Raw genomic sequence first — 27,425 nt, forward strand, 5'->3', positions numbered from 1 at the left:
AAATAAAAATCCTAATCACAATGTCAACCAGATCTCTGGCGTTCAGCTTTCTATTTTATAATAAAATGAATTGAGAGCCAAAAGCCTTATCGAAAGAGACGAGTCCTCGGACTCTAATTCAGTAAAGACGACATTTTTTAAGAAGTTCAATTGTTTTGTTTTATATATTGTTTAAATGGATCGCTATTGTTCAAATATCTATAAATTTGAGAATATGATAGAAATATACGAAGTATTCATGATCATACTTCCTCCCGTTAGAAATCAACCAACTGAAATTTAGAGCAAATCGTCGCCCGGTGTACTGGCCGGTCATCAAGCGCATACTATAAGTATTTGGGACTCAGAGTGAACGGAGGAGCGAAGTTTGCGAGTGAGGAGTGGAAGAAGACGGAAAAGAAAACGGATAGGCGTGCATATTAGTATAATGGGTATTCAAAATGAATGTGCTTTGTACGCAGTGATTGTGCCATTTCCTGCGCAAGGTCATGTTAATGCTCTCATGAATTTGGCGCAGCTGTTGACAATGCCAGGATTTTTCATTACTTTCGTAACACTGAAGGAACCCATAAACGCGTGGTCGAAGTTTGTGCAAGAAGCAACATTTCTCTTACCGAATTTGAATTTGAATTCCATACCCAAAAAATCTGACTTTCTAAAATTCATCAGATAAAAAATGTGACATTATACATCTTATAAATATTTAATTTTTTTTTTATTTAAATAAATAATCATTATAAGAAAATTCATTAAATCTGTCTCTACCAAAGATATTTATGTTTACTTATTTCCAATGTTAATTTCTCATATTTAAAATGTCTTAGACTCTCTCTAAAACGGCTTAGACTTCCAACGTTAATTTCTCATATTTAAAATGTCTTAGACTCTCTCTAAAACGGCTTGGAAATAATGAGAATCAAAATGCATCAAATTAATTATTATTGCACACTAGAAAAACATGTAAAAGTAAAATTTAATAATATGAGTCACAACACACAAAGCTAGAGTTCAATGTAAAAATTGAGATATTGGATATTAAAATCATGATCTAAGTGATCTCTAAATACCATGAAATTTACGTCTAAATCACTAAATAGATCTATTTGAAAATGCACATGCCATCTACAGACATTTATACAACTCCTAAAGGGTCTTTTTTGTAGATATCTACGAACTTCTAGAGAATCTTCTTGACAAACAACAACAATGATATCCAATTTAAGATTCAAATATGAATTTAGGTCGTTTACTTCATGCTCATTTTGTATTATAGTTAAAAAACAATGTTACTTATAAAACAAACACCTTTAAACCTTATAAAACAATGCAATAAAAGTAACTAAGAATCATAATATGTCAACCTAGAACAATTCAATCATAAAATGTCAAAAATTTAAAACATAGTTTAAGACTTGTGTGCTTATACAAAATGATAATAGAAATAAAAAATTTATGATCATTACCATAAATGAAGGGTCGAAAATTATCTTAGGGTGTGTAGGTCATCTCATCTACATTGTCCTCATCCGCATCAGTGTATTCACTCATGAGAGAGGCATTATCATTACGAGCACTCTCATCTAGAATATCTTTGAGGAAGACATCATTCTCATTGATGTGATGTGTGGATGTAGAAGACGATCCCACAATTGGTGCTTGTGAGATGGCACTAGATGCATTAAAAATAGGGGGAACCTCTCGTACTATATTTGAAGTTGTTTTCTTCCCTTCCAAAGATTTTAGCCACAAGTGTAAATTGCATGCTAGCCAAATCTGCCAATTTGCTAGCTCCTAAATGGTTTCTTTTCTTACTATGGATGAACTCATGACTGCTCCAACTCCTTTCACATGCTGATGCACTAGTGACCTATTTTTTTACATGAAAATAATATTATATTAGTATAATAATTTACATTAAATAATTTTCACATATACATACAAAGTATAAATAATTATGATGCCTACATACTTGACTCAACACCCTAACTACAAATGTTTGTAGTTGAGATGTCTCATATCCATGGAGAAACCACCATTGAGGAGGGGTGACCTTTGGATGGTGCATATCTCATAGTGCCCTAGCTGTAGTGAAAGCAGGACCAGTCCTTTGCCTATATGAAATTGGTTGTATTCATATTTGATATTGTATCTCAGGATCATGATACATCCTCTCCATGCAATTATAAAATCCCTCCATGATATCTCTATCCTTAGGAACGTGAAAGTAATTAGGTGTTAAAAAAAAGCCACAGAATGGCATATGAAACATACAACACCTTTTTTCCACAATTCTCCATATTGGATTATACACTGAACTATCATTCTTACATATCAATGATATGTGTTCTCTTACCCTATCCATGCCCTCCTATACAAAACCCATACATGCAGCATTAGAATCCACCATCCTCAATATTTGTACAATAGGCTCACAAATAGAGATGATTTTTTCTGCACATGACCAAAACATTTCATTGAAGATTGTTTTCTCTATTAGTTTACAACCTTTTGACCTTGACAAAGGAGAGTTCACCGACTCTTCATTGCATACAAATGATCTTAATGCAACTTTTTGCTGTACCACCCTTTGCAGTGCAATAATATGGGTGGAAAATCTAGTGTCACTTGGTCTCAGTAGATTCCTAGTTTCGTATTTTCTAAATATACTCAAACTCAATCGGTGGTTAAGAATGAATTTGATGAGTTTCCTTGCTTGAGATATATTTACCTACACTCAACCTATTTTACCAATGTCATGAAGGGCTAGATCAATACAATGTGCTGCACAGGGTGTCCAAAACAACTTAGGGAAATGTTGCATCAATAGCTCACCAGCACGAAAACAATTGGATGCATTATCGGTGAAAACTTAGACTACGTTGTCCTCTCCTATAGATAATATGGTATACCTTAGTATTTGAAATAAATATTCAACAGTCTTTGTTTTGTCCATACAATCAGTAGTAGACAAATGGATCACTCCTTGAGGACAACAAGAAATTTTGTTCACAAGAGGTCTAAACTGGTGATCAGCCCAACCATCACTAACTAAAGTACATCCAGAAATATCCCATGAATCCCTTATTGGTTTAACTCTTTCCTTTATTATTTTTTTGCTCCTATCAATTCCTTTGGTCCCAAGACTTTCATAGCTAGGAAGAACATATGAGGGACCAAAATGGCTGTTTTTTTTTAACATACCATGAAATAATGGGCTTTTGATAGTCTTGAAAGAGATATTACAACCAATGAAAAAATCATAAACTGCGTCATCTACCTCATATTACTCCAATGGCTTCCAAGCCTTCTCTAATGTTTGTTGTGTTGGATCAACGTCTAGTAAAGTAGGTTCTCTTTATGATCAATATGGAATAGAAGATGTTGTAAATGCTGATGCAGGAGCACTGAGCTCAAGGGAAATCATTGTAAATAGTAGACATAGGGGGTCATGCATTTTTAGAGTTAGTTTCCTAAGTTCCAAGTCAGTTTAACATTTATGCTTTTAAGTATGATTATATTAGATGCTCTAAAAATAAATAAATAAGAACATGAGTAGTTCCATGATTCTAGGAACAAAAGAGAGCTTTTAGGCATAAAAGGAATGGACGTGGACCATTAAGGGATAAGGAGGCTTTTCTATTTTAAAACAGAGAAAAGATAGAATAAAGCCTCAAGAGACTTTTGTCACATGTATGCATGCATATAGAAGCTTTAGGCTTCAAGGATTCGATTCAATATTATTATATATGTATGTAAGCCTACGGGCAGAAAGGGGAGCCACTAGTGTTGATGATCGGGCCTGTGTGAGGAGGAGGCCACTAGCATTGAGAATCTGGCTTGTGGAAGAGGCCATTAGTGAGGAATATCTGTCCTCTGTGTGTGGGTGTGCGAGAGATCAAAGTCTCACAATGTAAATTTATGCTTTCAGATTAATATATGCAGAGTTCCTGATTATATCAGAATGTATGAAATGCCTGCCCCGTGATTGTTTATGATGTATCTGAATTAATGGTTTCATGTTAACTGTGTATGCGTTATGTGTTTATTTATTGTGTGTCGAAGGTGGATGGATTGCCTTATATTTTGCCGCATGATGGTTAATTAAGTCTTTATTTCGTTTCCCTTTCATTACTGCGTCTGCGGCTCTTCAAAATTCATTTTATAAAGCCAGGGGAGAACTCTATTTACACAGAGAATACATGCCTTTTTCTATAAGCGGAACACTGTTCTAGACATGAAATATTAATAATATTGGTTCATACCCTATCGGGTCCGAACCTAATATTGCAACATTGAGGGCCTTTAACATTTCTATGTGAAAGAGCTCTGATACCCCGGAGCCGAAGTATCATAAAGCGCAGCCTAAAAGTAGCGTCGGGTCTGAGAGGGCCTTTAAGCACTGCGAAGTGGAAAGATCCGGCAACTAGAGCCGAAACATTATCAGGCAGAGTATGAAAGAGGCATCAGGTCCACAAAAACCCATCTCATTTCGGAGGGCCACGAAAACAGACTGCCGATATTCAGGATCCGAAATCACTATAGGAAGGGATGTAAGAGGTGTCGGGTCTGCGAATATTGCATATATAATATATAATATATGTGACTGTTACATCGGGGGAGAAAGAACGAGACTTAAGTGTTGTTGCAATGGCCGATAATCAGACCCGCCGATATTTATAAAGGCAGTTTTATAATCTTTGAAATTCGTATATGAGAGTTAGAGCAGGATTTACATGGTTTCCCATGTATTCGTATTATATATGGCCGGTGGGTTTTGAGACTTAATACACATATTGTAATGTTTGCAATGGTTGAGGCCACGGGACTTTAAGGCTTAACCCGATAGTTAATAAGTGGATGGGTGGTGGCTTCCGATGGATGTAAATGCGTGATAGTTATTTTGGGGAAATAGTTTAATGTAAGTCCATGGTTTGAAGGCTTATAGCCTAGAGCGCTTCCGATAAGGCCTGTGGACATAAACCACAGGTCCAAGGGTTTGGGATTTTTATAAGAAAGGGGATTTTGGCCTATAACCAAGATCACTTTTCATCACGTGGTATCAGAGCAGGGAAAGCTTCCTGCGGGGAGAAGGATTCCAGAGAGGAGAAGTTCATATAAGAGAAGGATTGTGGTAAAGGCAACATTACTGTCAAAACAGAAATAAAGCGGGGAAGATTTCTTTGAAAAGAAACATGCACACAGGAAAAGGTAATGAGCTGAATGATAAAAGACTATAGTGGGAGATTGTAGCAATTCCAGGAGAGGATTGGAGCAAACAGGAATAGAGAATTCCGTAAGGGAAAGAGAAACAAAGATTGCTTAATGCAAGTTTTGAAGGAGAAAGGACTTGAGAACCCAACCAGAGGAGAAGCCATTCAAGGTACAGAAGAATGGAGTTAATATGTTATGTTTTGTTTTAAATTAAGAATGTGTGATTTTATGCTAATACACAGGTGCAGCAAGAGAAGCTGTGAGAGAAGAATCAAGTAAGGAGAATACTCTCATAGAGAAGTGGCAGTGAACCTGAAGAATCCAATAAGAAATTGGATAGAGAGGACAACTGAAGTGTTCTCAAGAGAGAGTGGGAAATTGCAGAAGCCTAGAAGGAGCAAAGGTGTTGCTCAGGAAGAGGTTCCAGACAGAGGACTGTGCTTACCAAAAGACTAAGTGAGGAGAGCTTAGTGAGGTAAGATTGCAGCCAGGAGGACTAGCTGTTGCAGAGGCTTGTTGCAAAGGAGCTCATGATGAAAGAAGAGAAGAAGATGACTACTGATAGTCATAGCAGAGGTTCAGGAAAAAGCCACAGTAGAGGATATAAGAAAGAGGATGCTGAGGCAAATGGCAAGAAGATGGGTCAAGAGGAAATTGACAAAGAGGTTGCTGAATTAAAAGAACAACTCCATGCATTAAGGAGAATGCTTGAGGAAAGCCAGAGAATAGGTTGGGTCTTAAGTAAGAAGCCATTAAAGTGGCATAAGTTACAGAGAAGGCTGCGACAAAAGGAAGTGAAGTGGTTAAAGAGAAAACTCAAGGAAGTTGAAATGGAAGAATCCATTTGTGAACCAGAACAAGGAGAGTTTCTGGGAGATAGTGAAGATGAAGACTTGAAGACTGAAACTTCAAGTAAGACCGAACAGTCACATGGTTTTAAATCTGACAATTTGTGTATGTTTGCAGGTGAAAGACAATTGGCTGATATTGTCATGAAGGAGGAAAAAGACCAGTAGAATCAAAATTATGTTCTGGAAGAGCATGAGGTAGATAGATCTCATATACAGTTGGAGAAGATGATCATGGAGGATCAGAGAAGAGGTTCAGAGGAATGCCACAGAGATGAGATGACTGCAGAAGTTCGAGAAAGAGAGGTTGCAATAATGAAGGTACAATTGCAGGTACTGGAAGAATGGCTACAAGAGCAGGAAAATCAAAATAGAAAATGGATCTTTCCATTGAAAGGAAAGAGAGTGATTTGGCGACAATTGCAGAGGAGGTTGAGGCAAACTGTGATTGCCTTGTTAAAAAAGGAACTTAGAGTTCTTGAGCCAGAGATGGAATTTGAAGATTCCAAATGCAGATTTGTTCAGAAGGAAGTAATAGAGGAAGCAGTAAAAACTAATGAGTTGTGCATGTTTGTAGGTACAGTACAGGGAGATGAACAAGCTTTAGAGTTTGTTCAAGAAGAGTTGAATCTGAAGGTTGTTCAGATCGATGATGAGTTAGCAAGATCTCAGAGGGAGATGAAGATGAAGGAGTCTAATCAGGATGTTGATGCAGAAAGAGAAGGACCAGCTGATGATGGGTCAAGCACCAGGGAAGGTATGGAAAATCATGTGAAGTTTCCAAGTTCTACTCCTAATGAAGTTGTTAAATTGTATAGGAAACTAGATCTCTAGAGAAGAGAGTTGGAGAGACAGAGGACTTATGCGCAGGTTAATTTGTTGAAGAAACAAAGAAAGAGAGTTTTTATGAATGACAGTCATGAAGTAGAAGATGGTAAGAAGGCGAGAATAACTAACAGTCTCATGGTGAATGCAAATTAGCATATTGATGTGCTGATAGAGGAGTCGGGAAAGAACTCAGAGCAGCATACTAAAGTGTTGCCAGAGAAAGCTGAGGAGAAAGCCAGTGAAGATTTTCTGAGTCCTGAAAAAGACTTGGAGCTGTAGAGAGAAAACTTGGTGACTGAATCGACAAGTGAGACCAGTGGTTCTTGTGATTTTGATGCTGACAATTTGATTGTTTTTACTGGTAAGAAAGAAGACAGTCCATTGTTTGGAATTGCCTTGGAAGGAGGAGAACAGTTGTAGAAAGAATAAGTAGAGGCTTGTTACCATGGTTGACAAAAGAAATTTGGCTTTTCTGTATAGCCAAAAGAGGATTGGAGGACAAAATTTTGAAGCTGCTACAGTAGTATAGGATGAAGCTACAGCGGTTGAAGAACTTGATTTGATTGCCAGAATCAATCAAGATGATGATGGACAATTACTGAAGATTGTCGAAGGAGAAGACGAAGGTTATGCTGGAACAAAATTACAGCATGTTGATAAAATTCTTAAGAAGAACTCGCTGAAATGTTTACTGAAGACATTTGAACCTGAGGAAGAATTTGTAGATACTAGAATAAATTTGCCTGAAGTTGGAAAAAGAGCAGTTACTAGTTTGTTAAAATTGATTTTTCCTAATAGTATACACTCAGAGATAAATAGATATGTTACTACAGGAAGAAATTTAAGTGACAAGTTATTTTCTGAAGATAAAGTTACAGGTGATGAGCCAAAGCATGTTGCAGAGGGACAGGAAGTTTGGGAGGCAGCAACATCTATGGTGACAGATGAAGCAACATCAATGTTAGCAACATCTATGGAGGCAGTTGAGGCAACATTGACAACAGCAGCATCAATTTTGGCCACAAGAAGAGTAGTAACAACAGTTACAGCAAAAGCAGCTACAGCAGCTGAAATAACAGAATTTGGAGGCAACAACAGTAAGCAAAGAAATTTCCATACAGAGGAAAGGCTGGACATAGAGATTGAAAACATCAGAAGACTAATGATAAAAGCGTCTCAGAGGCAGAAGACATCAACAAAGAAGAGAGTAGCAGCAACAAAATGAAGACAAGGACAAATTGTGAAAGTGCAACTAGTGGAGCAAGACAACATAAGATATGGAGACCTGGAGAAATGAAGCAAACAACAGATGATGACTTACAGAACAAAGTGTGGGATCCAGGAAGACCAAGACTAGAAGACACATGATCAGGAGATCATGAATATTTTCTACCTTGGGAGTCTGATGCAGGAGCATTGAGCCCAAGGGAAATCATTGTAAATAGTAGACATAGGGGGTCATGCATTTTTAGAATTAGTTTCCAAAGTTCCAAGTTAGTATAACATTTAGGCTTTTAAGTATGATTTAATTAGATGCTCTAAAAATAAATAAATAAGAACATGAGTAGTTCCATGATTCTAGGAACAAAAGAGAGCTTTTAGGCATAAAAGGAATGGATGTGGACCGTTAAGGGATAAGGAGGCTTTTCTGTTTTAAAACAGAGAAAAGATAGAATAAAGCCTCAAGAGACTTTTCTCACATGTATGCATGCATATAGAAGCTTTAGGCTTCAAGGATCCGATTCAATATTATTATATATGTATGTAAGCCTACGGGCAGAAAGGGGGGCCACTAGTGTTGATGAACGGGCCTATGTGAGGAAGAGGCCACTAGCATTGAGAATCTGGCTTGTGGAAGAGGCCATTAGTGAGGAAGATCTCTGTGTGTGGGTGTGTGAGAGATCAAAGTCTCTCAATGTAAATTTATGCTTTCAGATTAATATATGCAGAGTTCCTGATTATATCAAAATGTATGAAATGCCTACCCCGTGATTGTTTATGATGTATTTAAATTAATGGTTTCTTGTTAACTGTGTATGCGTTATGTGTTTATTTACTGTGTGTCGAAGGTGGATGGATTTCCTTATATTTTCCCGCATGATGGTTAATTAAGTCTTTATGCCTTTTCCCTTTCATTATTGCATCTGCGGCTCTTTAAAATTCATTTTATAAAGCCAGGGGAGAACTCTGTTTACACAGAGTATACATGCCTTTTTCTATAAGCAGAACACTGTTCCAGACATGAAATATTAATAATATTGGTTCATAACCTATCGGGTCTGAACCTAATATTGTAGCGGAGAGGGCCTTTAACATTTCTTTGTGGAAGAGATCCGATACCCAGGAGCCGAAGTATCATAAAGCACAGCCTAAAAGTAGCGTCGGGTTCAAGAGGGCCTTTAAGCATTGTGAAGTGGAAAGCTCCGACAACCAGAGCCGAAACATTATAAGGCTGAGTATAAAAGAGGCGTCGCGTCCACAAAAACCCATCTCATTTTGGAGGGCCGCGATAACGGACTACCGATATTCCGGATCCAAAATCACTATAGGAAGGTATGTAAGAGGTGTCGGGTCCGCGATTATTGCATATATAATATATAATATATGTGACTGTCGCATCAGTGGAGAAAGAACGGGACTTAAGTGTTGTTGCAATGGCCGATAATCGGACCCGCCGATATTTATAAAGGCGGGTTTATAATCTTCAAAATCCGTATATGAGAGTTAGAGCAGGATTTACATGGTTTCCCATGTATTCGTATTATATATGGCCGGGGGGTTTTGAGAATTAATACACATATTGTAATGTTTGCAATGGTTGAGGTCGCGAGACTTTAAGGCTTAACCCGATAATTAATAAGTGGATGGGTGGTGGCTTCCGATGGATGTAAATGCGTGATAGTTATATTGGGGAAATAGTTTAATGTAAGTCCATGGTTTGAAGGCTTATAGCCTAGAGCGCTTCTGATAAGGCCTGTGGACATAAACCATAGGTCCAAGGGTTTGGGATTTTTATAAGAAAGGGGATTTTTTCCTATAACCAAGATCTCTTTTCATCAGATGCCACAAATGGTAGAAAAGAGCTTCATGTTGAATTAATAACATTTTCTCTTCCCATGAGTGTATCTTGTGTTCTTTTTTTTCTTGCTTATGAGCATTGACTTCTTCACTTAAAATTTTCTTCACATCTTTATGAATTTTAGTAAATGTTGCCACTCCTCCACTAGTTCGACCCACAATGCCAAGCAAATGATCTCTTGCTCAAGTCAACGATGTCACACAAGTATTATTGCAGAACTTGCCATAAATTTTTCCATCATTTTTTATTTCAAGATATTTCCATTTAGGAAGTTTCAGTCTAGGTGACATCAATGTCCTTTAGAGGGTCTCCAAGTATCCTGTTCGCAAAAAAAAAAAATCATTCAAATTCAATGAACTATATTTGGACATATTTTGAAAAACAAAAATTTTCAAACTATAGAGAATACAAAAGAGACAATGCATAGAAGCCTACTTATGATACTACTTATAACTGAATTAAAAACATGGCAGTCTATGTCAAATTAAAAGACATTAATTCCTAGGAATTTAGTAGAAAATTGCAAATACGTCCAGGAACAATTTCAAAACTATGTGAAACTAAACCACATTAATTCTTAGGAATCTAGTAGAAAATTGCAAATATGGCCAAGAACAATTTCAAAACTATTACTAGAGTGATAATTGGATAGATACAAGGAAATTAGTATTTACATATCTATTAACAACTAACATAACATATTTGATCACAAATAACAAATAATAGTTTTCATTTAATTTCAATTTGTTATGTGCCCTATCTTATCCAAATTTATTAGACAATATGTGGCAGTGCCCAACCTTTCTGATTGACTATGAAAAATGAGCCCCTGTATTTAGATTCCACACCAGTGATCCTTGTTTTGCATTGGAATGCAATCCAGGTAATCACTATACTCCAACCTTGTAATTGATATCATAAAAAAATCGTGAGAATAAAAAAAAAATGTTGTTTAAATATATTTGCATTTTTTTTTAATATAAAACTTACAATTCCGTATATTTTTTTTTAGTTACAAAAGTGTTTAGTGTAGAAATTCTCATTTTACATCAACAGATTAGGCAATATAATAAAGCAAAATACAATATCTACTTCTACAACAAACTTTGCAGAAGCTTAAGCGAGTTGAGCAAGACCAATTAGAACACATATAACTAAGAATGAGAAATCAATCACACATGAACACAAAGGAATACTCTGGGGAAAGCCTTAGCTAAAAACCCCCATCTCTATATTAAATACAAGTGGAAATATGCTTAGATTACACAAAGAATAAGCTCACAAGCTACCTGCTCTGTCTGCAATCAAACAATACAGCTCACAGACTGAAGAGACATAAGATATGCCTTCCCTCAGCCCTCCAAGCCTCCTATTTCCTTATGCAATTTTCCTTGGGGTCCAGTGATGCCACCTATGTGATTTGGCCTCATCACACATTCACTAAACTGATGACGTAAACATGCAATCTCTAAGGAATGAATTCCTTCTGCATGCAAGAGATATTCACAATGGAATATTCCTACAACTGATAGTACACTGTCCCTCCATATTATCTCAACTGGGTCTCTGACTGAACTAACATCCATGAGTTATTTATGATAGAATATTCAATTATCTAAAGTGCAACATTTACATGCATGCACGCATTAACTAACTGAACTGACAGTTAGTTCAACAAACTATTCGAACTAATCCAATTTGACTTAACTCAGTTAAATGAGCTAACTAATTACAACTCATCCTTATCTCTTTAACTAAGTGATAAATTCCTTAATCAATGGAGAAACTGTTGCATGTCCTCACATAGACTTTGTGCTTGATTTTCTACAACTAATTAACTTATTGTACAAATAACTTCTAAGATCAAATTCAAATTTTACTTCTCTATTTTAGTTCGGGGACTAACTAAAATAGTAAGGTATCCCGAATTGTTATTTGTAGCAGTGCTAAATTTAGCACTTCTATTTTTAGCATTTTTTGTTGTTATTTTCAACACTCCCTCTCAACAAGAAAGGGATTATCAGTAACCCCAATCTTGTCTCCGTGGAACTCAAACTTTCATTTTGGCAATGCCTTTGTCAAAATATTTGCATCATGTTCCTCGGTCGAAACATACAGCAACAACATGATCCTCTTGACCACACAGTCTCGAAGATGGTGATACTGCATATCAATGTGCTTGGACCTATCATGAAAAACTGGATTCTTAGAGAGTTTGATACAACTCTGATTATCGCAGTAGATCACGGTTGGATCCATCCTCTGACCAAACAATCCCACTAGAATCTTCTACATCCAAATGGCTTCACATGTAGCCTGACTAGTAGCCATGTATTCAGCCTCTACTGAGCTAAGTGCAACTGATCTCTGTTTCCTGTTGTACTAGGAAACTGCAGCTGAACCAAGGTTGAAGATTCCTCCAGAAGTGCTCTTTCGGTCTTATGGATCCCTGCCCAATCCGCATCTATGAAGCCTTGAAGCTTCACTCTCTCTGTCCGTCTATACCATAATCCGTGCTGAAAAGTGCCTCTGAGGTGTCTCAACACATGCTTCGCTGCCTTGCAAAACAGCTTGGTAGGCTAAACCGTAGCTTGACTCAGTTGGTTCACCGCAAAGCATAAGTCTGGTCGTGTGTTCACCAGACACATAAGCGAACACACAAGTTTCCGATAAACAGTAGCAACTACTACCTCACCTGAAGTAGCATCCTCCTTCCTCCAGTTCCCAGCTAGAGGAGTCTGCATGGGCTTTCACTTCTCCATGTGAAAGCGCTTGAGTATCTCATTGGCATACTTTCCTTGAGACACAAATACTTCACCATCTTTCTGCCACACCTCCATGCCTAGAAAGTAGAGCATAAGACCCATGACTTTCATTTCGAACTCTCTTGCAAGGTCCTCCTTGCAAGACTTGATCAGATGATCATCACCTGTCAGAATCAGATCATCGACATAAAGAACAATGACCTATGGATTACCTTCTACCATGATGTGGTAAAGGTTCGTATATGCTTCACTCTTGGTGAAGCCCACCCTAGTGAAGTAGCTATTGATCCTGGTGTACCAAGCACATGGTGCTTGCTTTAGCCCATAGAAATCCCTCTTGAGTCGGCACACATGTGACTCATGGTCAAAGGTCTCGAACCCTTCTCACTGCTCAATGTACACCTCCTCCTCAATATTCCCATTGAGGAATGTTGTCTTCACATCCATTTGATGGATATTTCAACCCATCTGAGCTGATAGTGCCAACATCGATCTGATAGATGAGTACCTTGCTATAGGAGGAAAGGTCTCATCGTAGTTGATCCCCTCGACCTGTGAGAAACCACAAGCAACAAACCTTGCCTTATGTTTCTCAACACTGCCATTAGCTACCTACATTACCTTGTAAAGCCATTTGGAACTCACCACTGACTTGCCCTGAGGTCTTGGGACAACATCCCACACATTGTTTCGAATGATAGAGTCATATTCCTATACCATTGCATCAACCCAGACTGGTTGCTGCACTGCCTCCTTGAATGAAGAAGGTTCGAACTCTACACACTTCCCAACCAGGGCCATGTACCCAGTGTACCGCTCGGGCAAACTCCTCTGCCTGTGCTGAGAAGATGGTTGTACCACATTCTCTCGCACATCTAGCATCAACATGTTAGATTCCCTTGAGTGTTTATGCCCATATTTGGAAGACTCAACATCAGTGGATGTATCCATTCACAGATCCTCTGCATGCGGCTGCTCCGCATCAGTCTAAGGCTCCTCCTCCTTAGGAACTGAAAGTTCCTCCTCTGCATGCAACCTGAGCTCCCTCTCAAGTGATACTCGCATGGATTTATGCTCGTTGAACTTCAAATCCCTGCGTACCATTGTCCTCTAACTGGTAGGAAGGTACACCTGATAGTTGTCGGTTGTATCAGTGTACCCCACAAGTATTCCCAACTCAGTTGTTGGATCTAGCTTCTTCGAGGCATCTTTGGTGTTGAAAAGTGTGCACCAAGAAATGCTAAAACTAGCACTACTATAAATAGCAGTTCAACCGTTGGAGGTCTTAGCTACAAGGGGTGAAAAGTGAAAGTGGTAAAAATAGTTTTTCTAAAAATAGCATTTTGGGATCCCTTCTTATTTTACTCAATCCCTAGACTAAACATAAGAAGTAAAATTCGAATTTGATATCAACAGCAATTTCAAAATTAATTAATTAAGTCATCTTGAGCTAATTAGTTTAGGAAAATCAAACTTGAAGTCTGTGTGAGGACATGCAATAGTTTCTCCATTAATTGAGGAATTTAACCTTCAGTTAAAGAGATAAGGATGAGTTGTAATATTGAGTTGTAATTAGTTGACTTAGTTTAACATAGTCAAGTCCAGTTAAATTAATTTAATAGTTTGTTAAATTAATGAGAGTTCAGTTAGTTAATGCTTGCATGCATGTAACTACTGTAATTCATATAACTGAAGATCACTCATGGATAACTCATGCATGTCAGTTCAGTCAGAGACCCAGTTGAGATGAGATGGAGGGAAAATGTACTATCAATTGCTAGGATATTCCTTGGTGAATATTCCTTGCATGCAGAAGGAATATTATTCCTTATGGATTGCGCAGTTGGACCTGAGGTTACAGTGAGTGTGATGAGGCCAATTCACACATGTGATATCATTTGACCCCAATCAAAACTGCGCAAGGAAATAGGAGGCTTGGAGAGCTTGAGGAAGTTATATTCTATGTCTGTTGAGTCTGTGAATAGTATTGTTTGAGTGCAGAGAGATCAGGATAGCTTGAGAGCTAATTCTTTTTGTTACTTGACCAAGATTTCCGCTTGTATGATAATACAGAGTTGGGGTTTTAGGCTGGTGCTTTCCCCAATGATATATCTTCTGTGTTATGGTTGATTACTTCTCATTCTCAGTTATATGTGTTCATGCTTGATGTTGCTCATGTTCGATTAAGCTTCCACTAAATTATCTGTAGAAGTAGATCAAGTATTTTGCTTTAGTACCTTGCATTACCAGGTGATTGACAGTGGGAAATTTCTACATTTGGTCACATCATAGTAAACTGATGATCCAAACATTCGGAAGTGACTCACATCTGGTCGCTTCCCATAAAAGGCCTCCATAGGTGTCTTCATTCCGAGTATACAGTGCGGGCTTCTGTTCTGCAAGTATACCACTGTATTGCATTCCTCAGCCCATTCTATTCTTCCTTTTGGCCACCCCATTCTGCTGTGGGTTATGGGGTGTCGTCAATTCCCGTTTAATTCCTTCTACAGCGCAGAAGTCCTTAAACTATTGGGAGACATGCTCTCCACCATTGTCACTACGCAAGGATTTTATTTCTTTCCGGATTCTTTCTCTGCCAAGGCTTTAAACTAACAAAACCTCAAGAAGGTCTCATCCTTCTTTTGCCTAAAGTAGATCCAACATCTATGAGAAAAATCATCAATAAAAATAACATAGTACCTTTGTTTAGTGGTGGAGGCTATAGAGAATGGTCCACAAACATCTATGTGAACTCGCTCCAGGATTGCTCCACCTCTACTATCTCAATTCGAAAATGAAGATTTCACATACTTACCCAAAGTAGAACCTTCGCATGTACTCGTCTACTCTAGCTTTCCCTTGGGTAGTCCGGTAGAAATCTGTTGCATTATCTTTAGGGCTCCATGGTGCAAGTTGCCCAATCTTCTTTGCCATAGCTCACTAATATCTTGGCTCTGCACCATCTTAGCTTTGGAACTCAGTGGAGCACAGTCGTCTACCTCCGGCTTATAGAGATTATTTACTTGAAACTCGATTCGCTTGGTCTGTCCAGTGACGATGTTCCTCAGGAATACCTTTTCTTTACTAAATACCACATCATAGCCTTTATCTTCTAGCATAGCAATGGACACAAGATTCTTCTTCAGACCTGGTACATACTTTACATTAGGTAGGGTGAGTGGAGCTCCATGCTCCCTCTGAAACACAACCGTACCTTCACCTAAAACATGGTACTTTCCATCATTGCCCATCTCGATCCGCATCTAGAGATCCTTCTCCTCCAAGGTAATGAAAAGATTCTTGTCACCTAACATGTGGAATGAAGCCCCACTATCCAGGTACCTCACACATCCCACCATGGATGAAACCATGCATGTGATAAGAGAGAAATCCAACTCAAACTGTGAGGTCAGTGCCTCACCATCAGATCCCTTCGAGGATCCCTTCTTGGATTTCTTCTATGGACAACTTTTAGCATAATGGCCCACTTCATGACAATGAAAGCATCGCACTTTCGATTTGTCAAATTTCTTCCCAACCTGGGAAGAACTGGTTTTGGAATGGGACACCTTCCCTTTCCCCTTCCTCGCCTTACTTGCTAAGGCTAGATTTTCCTCATCAACTTGCTTTGATGAGGATCCATCTCTGGTGCTTCTTCTTATCTCCTCCTGCATCGAATCCGACCAAAGTCGTTCCCAATCAAGTAGTTTTTCTCTTCCATTGACTGAGTCTTGGTAGCTATGCTAGCTCTTAGGAAGACTGAGGAGTGCAAGACTCACCATGTAATCATCGGTTGTCGTGATACCTACACTTCCAAGCTCATCCCTACAGGTGGTGATCTTGTTTAGATATGTAGAGATCATGTCGCCCTTTTCACACTCGATTTTCTAAAGCTTTTCTTTCAGCACCAACTTCCTCTGATCATTGTTGTTCTGATATAGATCTTTCAATGTTTTCCACATCGAAAATGATGTCCCTTTCCCATGGAGACTCAAGACTATGTGGTCTCAAACTCCCTCCAGAAGGATTCTACTTGCTCTAGCCACACATTTCTTCCATTTCGCCAACTCTATAGAATTTGTTGTTGCGGGCTTGGGGACTTCTTCATCAATGAAGTCCTTTAGACCATTATTGTCACGCCCCCAATTCTTTTTTCGTTAAATTGGCCGGGTGCGGCACCGCCTAAGTTATTAAGATGTTCCATCGTTAATAAACTTTACGAACTACGCCTTCAACAATTCATAATAAACATGAATTCATATTATTAATGTGCGGAAACCATCAACAATATAAGAATAATAACACAACTCGGCAATAATAATAATCAATCTCTTTTATTATATATGCGGAATTTTACATGACCGGGAGCCGCGCTCAACCAGCGTTCTATAAACGGGAGGGCGCCCGCCCGTGCAAGAGCGCATGGCGGTCTACCAAGACTCCACCAAAATACAAAGTTATAATAATACAAGAGTGCACAAAACTCGGCGTTGGGCGGGCGGGCGCACCCGTGCACGACCCTTGCCCAAGCCACAACCCAAATCCAAGTGCGATATTGGTGTGGGCGCCCGTGCGCACCACCGGAACCTCTACACGACCCTCGCCCGGCTCGGCGGGCTCATCCTACCGAGCTGCGGTAAACCTGTGCCTCTCCAAGTGTGCACTACCCTTGTGCGACGAAGAACGATGTGAGTTTGATGTCCAAATGATCATGCAATCCTCCAAGTTTATATGCGCTCCATGGTGGTTGCCTTCCCATCTGGCCGACCTCCAAAACGCATAACCTTTCGCCCACCAACCGCTCCATCCATCATCGGCTCGCCCAACATATGGTTCGCTCCTTGGTCGGCTTGAATACATAAGGCGAGCTGCCTGTCTGCCTTATAAGTAGGCGAGCGCCCTCCATAACTGCGCGCGCATTATCACTTATGCCATCGGTGTTTCATGGAGCGCTCGCACCAATACTTAGTCGATTTTCATGAGGAGAGGGAGCGCGCACCCGTGCACAACCGCAGGGCATTACATCCTCCTCCACCAGAAGTCATTGTCGTCCCGACAATTCCTACTCTTCTTCTCAATTTCCTATCATACTTCTTGATCTTGTTCTTCCATCTCCAAAGTGAATCCTCCGTTTCCCAGCTGTCCTCCTCCAGTGCATCTTTCCATCTACAAAGAAATTCCCGTCGCATGTGGCAACCAACTCCTGTAGTTCTGAGACTCAAAATCTTCTCCAACTCTAGTCCTGGTCTGTCCACAACCCCGGCTGGTCCTCTCATCGGTTCAACCCTCTCTCGATGGTCTGAATCAAGTCTACATCTCTTCAGCTGACTCACATGAAAAACTGGGTGCTTCATGTTCATATGGCGTGGAAGCTCCAGCTCGTAAGAAACTTCCCCCACTCTCTTCTTCACTCAGAATGGTCCCTCATACTTCCGTGTCAGTTTGCTCGTCGTCCCCTTGGCTGGCTGAAACTGCTCCTCGGTAATCCTAAGAAACACCATATCTCCCACACTGAAGTGTGCCTCCCATCTTCCACGATCAGCATACTTTTTCATCCTCCTTGTAGCATCGTGCAAGTGTAATTGTGCTAACTCCAAGGTCTCCTCCCAAGCCTTCATGAACTTCTTCGCATGAGGACTTCTCAAGAAGCCTCCCGTCACTACGGTATGCGGTGCAACCGGCATCTGTCCATTTACCAACTCAAATGGACTATACCCTGTCGCAGAACTCTTTTGAATATTGTAGCTAAACTGAGCAATATCCAAGACTTCGGGGCAATTCTTCTGATCAGTGGTCACATAATGTCGCAAGTAGTCCTCCAGCAATGCGTTGATCCTCTCGGTCTGCCCATTTGTCTACGAATGGTAACTCGAACTCATCAACGACTCTGTCCCGACCAACTTGAACAATGTGGTCCAAAATCTCCCTGTAAATCGCGGATCTCTATCCGACACAATACTCAATGGCATCCCCCAATACTTCACTATGTTCTTAAAGAACAACTCCGTAGTCCGCTCGGCTCCACAAGGTATCTTTGTAGGAACAAAGACAGCATACTTGGAAAAACGATCAACCACGACCATAATCCCATTATACCCCTGAACCTGTGGTAACTGAGTGATGAAGTCCATCGAGACGCTCATCCATGGCCTCTCTGGAATCGGTAAAGGCTGCAACAGTCCTCCTTGCCTCTGAGTATCCGATTTGTCCTGCTGACAAATGATGCACGTATGTACATACTCCTCTACATCCTCTCTCATCTTCTCCCAAAAGAATCCTCTCTCCAACAATGCCAAAGAACGACGCATCCCTGGGTGGCCAGCCCATGGTGAGTCGTGGCACTCCTTCAAAAGGTGCCTCCTGAGTCCAGATGACTTTGGAACATAGAGTCGGTTTCCAAAGAACAAGAACCCGTCTCGTAGAAAGAACTTTCGTGTCTTCCCCTCCTTTATCTGCTTCACTATATTCTGCGCCAAAGTATTGGTTTCAACACTTTCCTTGATCTTATTCTACATCTCTTCTGACATCTGAACTCGACTCCTACTCCTTGCTGCCCGGTCTTCTTCCTCCAATGCTGCAAGTTGTCCCTTCCTACTAAGGGCATCTGCTACCGCATTGTGCCTTCCTGGTCTATACTCAATAGTCATGTCGAATTCTGCCAAGAAGTCCTGCCAACGAGCTTGCTTCGCAGAAAGCTTCGGTTGTGATGCAAAATAACTTGCTGCAACGTTGTCAGTCTTGACAACAAACGGCTTCCCAATCAGGTAATGCCTCCACACATGAAGACAATGGATGATGGCAATCATCTCCTTCTCATGGACCGGATACCTTCGTTCTCTATCCTGCAACTTCCGACTCTCATACGCCACCGGATGTCCATCCTGTATAAGAACTCCTCCTATGGCAAAATCTGAAGCATCAGTGCGTACCTCAAACGGTCTCTCGAAGTTAGGCAACTTCAGTATCGGTGTTGTAACCATCTTCTTCTTCAAGTCATCAAATGCCTCTTGACATTTGCTCGTCCAACTCCACCTCTTGTCTTTCTTCAATAAGTTTGTCAGTGCCGATGTCACCTTGGAGTACCCCTCTACAAACTTCCGTTGGTAGTTGGTCATGCCCAAAAACACCCTCATCTCATGGAAATTCTTCGGTTCAACCTAGTCCTCAATCGCCTTCACTCTGCTCGGCTCCATCCGTATGTACCCTTGACCAACAATATGCCCAAGGAACGGAATCTCGGTCTGAGCGAACACACACTTAGACTTCTTCAAGAACAACTGATTTTCCCTCAATGCCTTGAATACCATCGCCAAGTGTTTCTTATGATCCTCCATGTTGTCACTGAACACCACTATATCATCCAAGTATACTACTACAAACGAATCCAAGTATGGTCGTAGAACATCGTTCATCAAAGTGCAAAACGTAGCAGGAGCATTGCACAACCCGAATGGCATAACAAGGAACTCAAAGCTACCATACCTTGTTACTATCGCGGTCTTCTTCTTGTCTCCTTCAGCTATCCGCACTTGATAATACCCATGCCTCAAGTCCAGCTTGGAAAACACTCGGGCTTTCGCAAGCTTGTCAAAGCAATCAGTAGCTAATGGCAAAGGATACCTGTTCCTTACCGTCTGCTTGTTCAATGCACGGTAATCACAGCACATTCGTAGCTCATTCGAATCCTTCTTTCGCTGGAACAATACCAGAGCTCCATAAGGGGACCTTGAAGGTCTAATGAAACCTGCCTCAGTTAACTCCTTTAACTGGCGTTTCAATTCCTCCAACTCAGGCCCTGACAATCAATAAGGTGCTTTAGCCGGGGGTTGCTTTCCTGGTTCAAGCTCAATGCTGTGGTCCACTGCACGCCTTGGTGGAAGTTTCTTCGGAAGCTCATCAGGCATCAAATCTGCATACTTGGTAAGCACATCAGATATTTCAGCTGGAATAGGCGTCCCCACTCCATCACCTTCAACATCCTTGAACATCACCGCATATGTCTCCATATTTAAATCCTTCATAGCCTTCTCCAAACTCAGTGCCGAAACATGCTGCACCTTGACTTCCCTTCTTTGCCTATGAGTGGGAAAAGTCCAAGTTTGTGACTGTCCAACCAGCACCACCTCATCACAGAAGGGGACAAAAATAGCCTTGTTTCCCTTCAAGAAATCTTGTCCGAGTATCATATCAAAGTTGTTCATCTCCATCACCATGAAGTCCAACTAACCCTTCTAGTCTTTTATCTGCACAGGTACTTCGTGTACCAAACCCGCCACCTTAGCTCTAGAGTTTACTGCCTTGACTTCCATATTCGATGGGAAGATCATCAGTCCAACCTCTTTTGCCAACCGTGTCGTCATAAAGTTATGAGTGGCACCCGTGTCCACTAGAGCTTGAATGGTCTTGCCATGAACCATCAAGTCCACGAAACCCAGACTGTTCATCCATGATTTCTCCATAACCTTATCAGCTTCACCTATCATGAGCAACCTAGCTCTATCAGGCTTCACCATATCACCTTCGTTACGAGCAACCTTTGCTCTGATACCAGCTTCACTTCGGTGAAGTTGTGTAGCAGCTTCAATATCCGGATCAGCTGCTCTGATACCAACTGTCACGCCCCCAATTCTTTTTTCGTTAAATTGGCCGGGTGCGGCACCGCCTAAGTTATTAAGATGTTCCATCGTTAATAAAATTTACGAACTACGCCTTCAACAATTCATAATAAACATGAATTCATATTATTAATGTGCGGAAACCATCAACAATATAAGAATAATAACACAACTCGGCAATAATGATAATCAATATCTTTTATTATATATGCGGAATTTTACATGACCGGGAGCCGCGCTCAACCGGCGTTCTATAAATGGGAGGGCGCCCGCCCGTGCAAGAGCACACGGTGGTCTACCAAGACTCCACCAAAATACAAAGTTACAATAATACAAGAGTGCAAAAAACTCAGCATTGGGCGGGTGGGCGCACCCGTGCACGACCCTTACCCAAGCCACAACCCAAATCCAAGTGCGATATTGGTGTGGGCGCCCGTGCGCACCACTGGAACCTCTACACGACCCTCGCCTGGCTCGGCGGGCTCATTCTACCGAGCTGCGGTAAACCTGCACCTTCTCCAAGTGCGCACTACCCTTGTGTGACGAAGAGCGATGTGAGTTCGATGTCCAAATGATCATGCGATCCTCCAAGTTTATATGCGCTCCATGGTGGTTGCCTTCCCATCTGGCCGACCTCCAAAACGCATAACCTTTCACCCACCAACCGCTCCATCCATCGTCGGCTCGCCCAACATATGGTTCGCTCCTTGGTCGGCTTGAATACATAAGGCGAGCTGCCTGTCCGCCTTATAAGTAGGTGAGCGCCCTCCATAACCGCGCGCGCATTATCACTTATGCCATCGGCGTTTCATGGAGCGCTCGCACCAATACTTAGTCGATTTTCATGAGAAGAGGGAGCGCGCGCCCATGCACGACAGCAGGGCATTACAATTATCCTCTAATACTGCTTCCATACAATCCTTCCAGGCTATATAATTTGAGCTGCCATCAAGGGCATACTCGAGTCTTAAACTGCTGAATGCCATTGGTGAAATTAAGATGTCATAAGAACTTGATTTCTATATTCAGGAACCTCAGACTTCGAACTTCTCCCTTATTGTATACGATTCTTCAGTTTGATCACCTTTTCTCTGATACCATATAGAAATTCTCACTGTAGATTAACATATTATGCAATATACTAAAGAAAAATACAATATCTACTTCTACAACAAACTTTTCGGAAGCTTAATCGAATTGAGAAAGATCAATTAGAACACATATAACTGAGAATAAGAAGTCAATTGCACATGAACACAAAAGAATACTATGGGTAAAGCATCAACTAAAAACCCTGATCTCTGTATTATCATACAAGTGAAAATATGTTGAGATTACACAAAGAATCAACTCACAAGCTATCTTGCTCTCTCTGCAATCAAACAATACAGCCATAGAAAATTTTAGGGGCAAATGTTCACCCTTTGGTGAAATTAAGGGGTTTTAAATTTTTAGTGGGCGAATATTTTGTATCATAGTACATTTTTACAAATCACCTCAAATAGCCCACCTTATTTTAAGGGAGAGGGTAAAAAAGGTAAATTTCGCCCTCGAAATTAGGAGTTACAACCTTCCATTCGCCCATTTTCAAGAATAGGTTTTATTTAAGTGAATCCTATGGGCCAAAGGCCCAAATACCATATTTTTAAAAGAGGTATGGTAAATTAATAAAAATATAAATAAATGAGAGGTATGGTAAATAAATAAAACATTTTTTATATTTACTCCATAAGTCACCTTATATACATGCAAGGGTGTAAACAAATAAAAATATAAGTAAAGTGGAGGTATGGTAAATAAATAAAACGTCTTTTTATACTTACTCAAAAGGTATGGTAAATAAATAAAAATATAAATAAACTAGACGCATGGTAAATAAATAAAACCTATTTTTATATTTAGTCCATAACCCTCGTTCTATTTGTGAAGGCTCAAGAAAGAGGTTTTATTTAAGTGAATCCTATGGGCCAAATACCATATTTGTAAAAGAGGTATGGTAAATTAATAAAAATATAAATAAACGAGAGGTATGGTAAACAAATAAAACATTTTTTTATATTTACCCATAAGTCACCTTATATTTAAGGACACTCAAAAAATGCGTTATATTTAGGTGAAACCTATGGGCAAAATACTATGGGACAAATACCATGGACTAGATTGTTATTAATACCATGCAAAAAAGCATTATTGACCCTAATATTAGTATTAATAAAAATAAAAATGGCACATGGTATTGACCCATGGTATTCACCAAAATGGCACATGGTATTGACCCATGGTATTCACCTGGAATGTAGCCTATTTAAATGGGGAATTAAACTAGCATAGATCTATCTTTACTCTGGATCTACTAACCCCCGAAAGGTATCAAATATCGTGATATGCAAACTAGCATAGAGTGAAAAAATATTTGATCCGATGAAGAGTAAAAATGGATGTTGTAATTTAATGTATGTTAAACATTTTAGCTTGGTTAAAAAATAAAATAAAATAAAAATCAACTATTAATTTTATTAATTTTTATAAATTACTAATAGTAATTTTTAAGCTCGAGGTTTATGATAACCCATGGTATTGACCCATGGTAATACCATGGTATTCATGTGAGCATAAACTATTTAAAGGGGAAATTCTATCATCTTAGATCCATCTTAATTCTGGGTCTACCAAGTGCTCAGAGGGATAAATAGATTTCACCCCCCTAAGAGTGGTAGATGTGGAGTTAAGATGGATATAGGTTGGTTTTTATGATAATGAATATATTAAATAGACTTAGGAAATTATATTCTAAAAACATCTTAACGTGAATGGTTAAAGCATAGACATTGGACAAGTATATTTGTATACTTCTGTTTTGAACTGAAACAAATCCAGGGCTAAAAGGAATGGATTGATTGCACTAGTCATCCTTCTATAACTTTCCAACATATGCTGGAGTAAATAGATTGTAATTTGGGTAATTTTTCTAATTGCAAACAGGAACATACTTGTGTATTGGCAGGGTGGTTACGAGGTCCCTAGAAGTGATGAATTTGAATTTTTTTTGGTTTTGTATATAGTATTATGTTTTTTCTCATGCTTTCTATGAATAGCACGGGTGAAATTTATCCTACACCCACTAGGTTATCGATATGTAATTTCGGTAATTTTGATTTCAAAAGATATTTTAAAGAAATGTAATGATTTCATTTGTGTATTCAATAAACACAAGATTTTATAATTGAGTAAAATATTCGCCATGCCTGGTGAGAGATTCGCCAAAAAATTATATATACATATCATATTATTGATAAAATCGCCTTCCATTTTTCCTATATACCATGGAGATTCACTTATTTATTATACATGTAAATTTAGGGAGGGTTCTTAAAATTTTCCCTAAATACAGCTCACAGACTAAATAGACAAAAGATCTGAATAGACAAAAGATATGCCTTCCCTCAGCCCTCCAAGCCTCCTATTTCCTTGCACAGTTTTCCTTATGGTCCAGTGATGCCACCCGTGTGGATTGGCATCATCACACACTCACTAAACTGAAGAAGTAACTGCAAAATCTCTAAGGAATGAATTCCTTCTACATGCAAGAGATATTCACGATGGAATATTCCTGCAATTGATAGTACACTGTCCCTCCATCTGATCTTAACTGGGTCTGACTGAACTGACATTCATGAGTTATTTATGAGAGAATATTGAGTTATTTGAAGTACATTAGTTACATGCATGCATGCATTAACTAACTGAACTCACAATTATTTCAACAAACTATTTGAACTAATCTAACTAGACTTAACTCAGTTAACTGAGCTAACTAAATACAACTCAAATTACAACTCATCCTTATCTCTTTAACTGAGTGATAAATTCCTCAATCAATGGAGAAACTGTTGCATGTCCTCACATAGACTTCATGTTTCATTTTATACAACTAATTAACTCAAGATGAATTAATTAATTATTTTACAAACAACGGCTAAGATCAAATTCAAATTTTACTTCTCTATTTTAGTTCAGGGACTAACTAAAATAGGAAGGTATCCCGAAATGCTATTTATAGCAATGCTAAATTTAGCACTTCTATTTTTAGCATTTCTTGTTGCTATTTTCAACCTTTAGTTGATGCATTGATCCAAAATTCTTTGTTGAAGAGAACAAATTCTTAATTCTAACTCTATTTTGCTACTAATTTGACTAAGAATTCTTTATGGAAGGGAATAAGCTTTTAATTATAATTTCTAAGTAGACTTTGCTACTACATTAAGACACAATTCCATGTTAATTCTCATTACTTGTAGAAGGATTCCAAAAAAACCAAGATTAGTTGGTAAACTAGTTTTATTGTAATTTTAAAAAAATTAAAACTTACCTTGTGTGTCATGATTTAAACTTAATATGGTAAAAAAATACAAGTGCAAACTTACAATTTTCTACCAAACTTTAATATAAAATTCAACATGTAAATTTAGTTTATTGTTTTTTTATATAAAACATGTAGCATGCAAATTTACTAAGCATACCAATCTTACTATACCATTTGTAACTACATAATTTTTTACATGTTATTTATTATTTTATTATTTTATACATAAAATTTAAAATGTAAATTTACTTTCTATTCTATTCACAAGTGTAAACTTACCTTTATTACTATTTTATAGTTTTTTCATGTAAATTTAATTATTATTCTAAGCAAAACTTACCTTTACTATCATTTATTTTATTCACAAGTGCACACTTATCTTAGGTAACTGCAATTTCTTATTTTATATTTTTTTGTAATATAGAAGTTGCCATTTTTCTATACTTTTGTATAGGAGTTATGGATTTGCAACTAAGCTTTTTCATTATATATATATATATATATATATATATATATATATATATATATATATATATATATATATATATATATATTTTTTAATATTGGATTTATCCTTTTCCTATTTTTTCATTAGAGTTATCCATTTTAAACTGAAATTTGCCATTTTATATTTTTTTGTAATATAGAAGTTACTGTTTTTCTATTTCTTTTATTCACAAGTGCAAACTTATCTTTAGGTATTCTCATTTTATAATTTTTTGTAATATAGAAGTTGTCGTTTTTCTATGCTTTTGTATATGAGTTATGGATTTGCAAGTGCAAATAAGGTTTCCATTTTCTATTTTTTATTATTTTTTTAAATATTGTATTTATCCCTTTTTTTCTTTTTTTTGATACGCCTTATCCATTGTAAGATGAATTTTTCCATTTTATAATTGTTTGTAATATGGAAGTTACTGTTTTTCTATTTTTTTGTATAAAAGTTATGGATTTGGAAGTTTACCATTTTATATCTTTTATAATTTTTTCTAATATTGATTTATCTTTTTTCTATTTTTTTTATAGGAGTTATCCATTTAACACTTAAATTTGTCAGCTTATAATTTTTTCCAATATAGAACTTATGGTTTTTGTTTTTTTATAAGATTTACCGATTTGCAAAGAATTTATGATTTTATAATTATTTTTAAGATAGAAGTTATCCTTTTTTTTTCAATTTTATATAGAAATTACTAACCAGTTATCCATTTAACAATAAAATTTCTCCATTTATAATTTGTTTCAAATATAGAAATTAGGTTTTTTGTTTTTTATAAAAGAGGTACCAATTTGCAACCAATTCATTAATTCATAATTTTTGCTAAGATATAAATTATATTATTTTTAGTTGCAATTATATAGAAATTACTAACTCACCTCTCATTTAAAACAATTGAGTCACATGATGCCTTCTAAATATGTATAGGAGCTATTTATATTATTTAGTGACAATTGCAACATTGATTCATTTGTAATTAAATTAATTATTTAATAAAAATTTTACATTTTAGTATCAACAATTTGTTTTCAATTATACCATATTATGTCCTAAAACAATTTGTAAATAATATATAATGAAATACCAAAATCAAACTAAGATTAAAATAATCAATTTTCTAACCAAATTTCTAACAATATTTAGCATTTTATAGAGAAATTTGATAGAAATTGTCTTTTTTTTTTATAACATAAGAATTATTGTTTTTATTGTGTTTT

This window comes from Pinus tabuliformis, chromosome 2_1 (genome assembly GCF_031772625.1).
Source record: "Pinus tabuliformis cultivar Carrire ecotype Pingquan chromosome 2_1, CPIR1, whole genome shotgun sequence".
Classification (NCBI taxonomy): Eukaryota; Viridiplantae; Streptophyta; class Pinopsida; order Pinales; family Pinaceae; genus Pinus; species Pinus tabuliformis.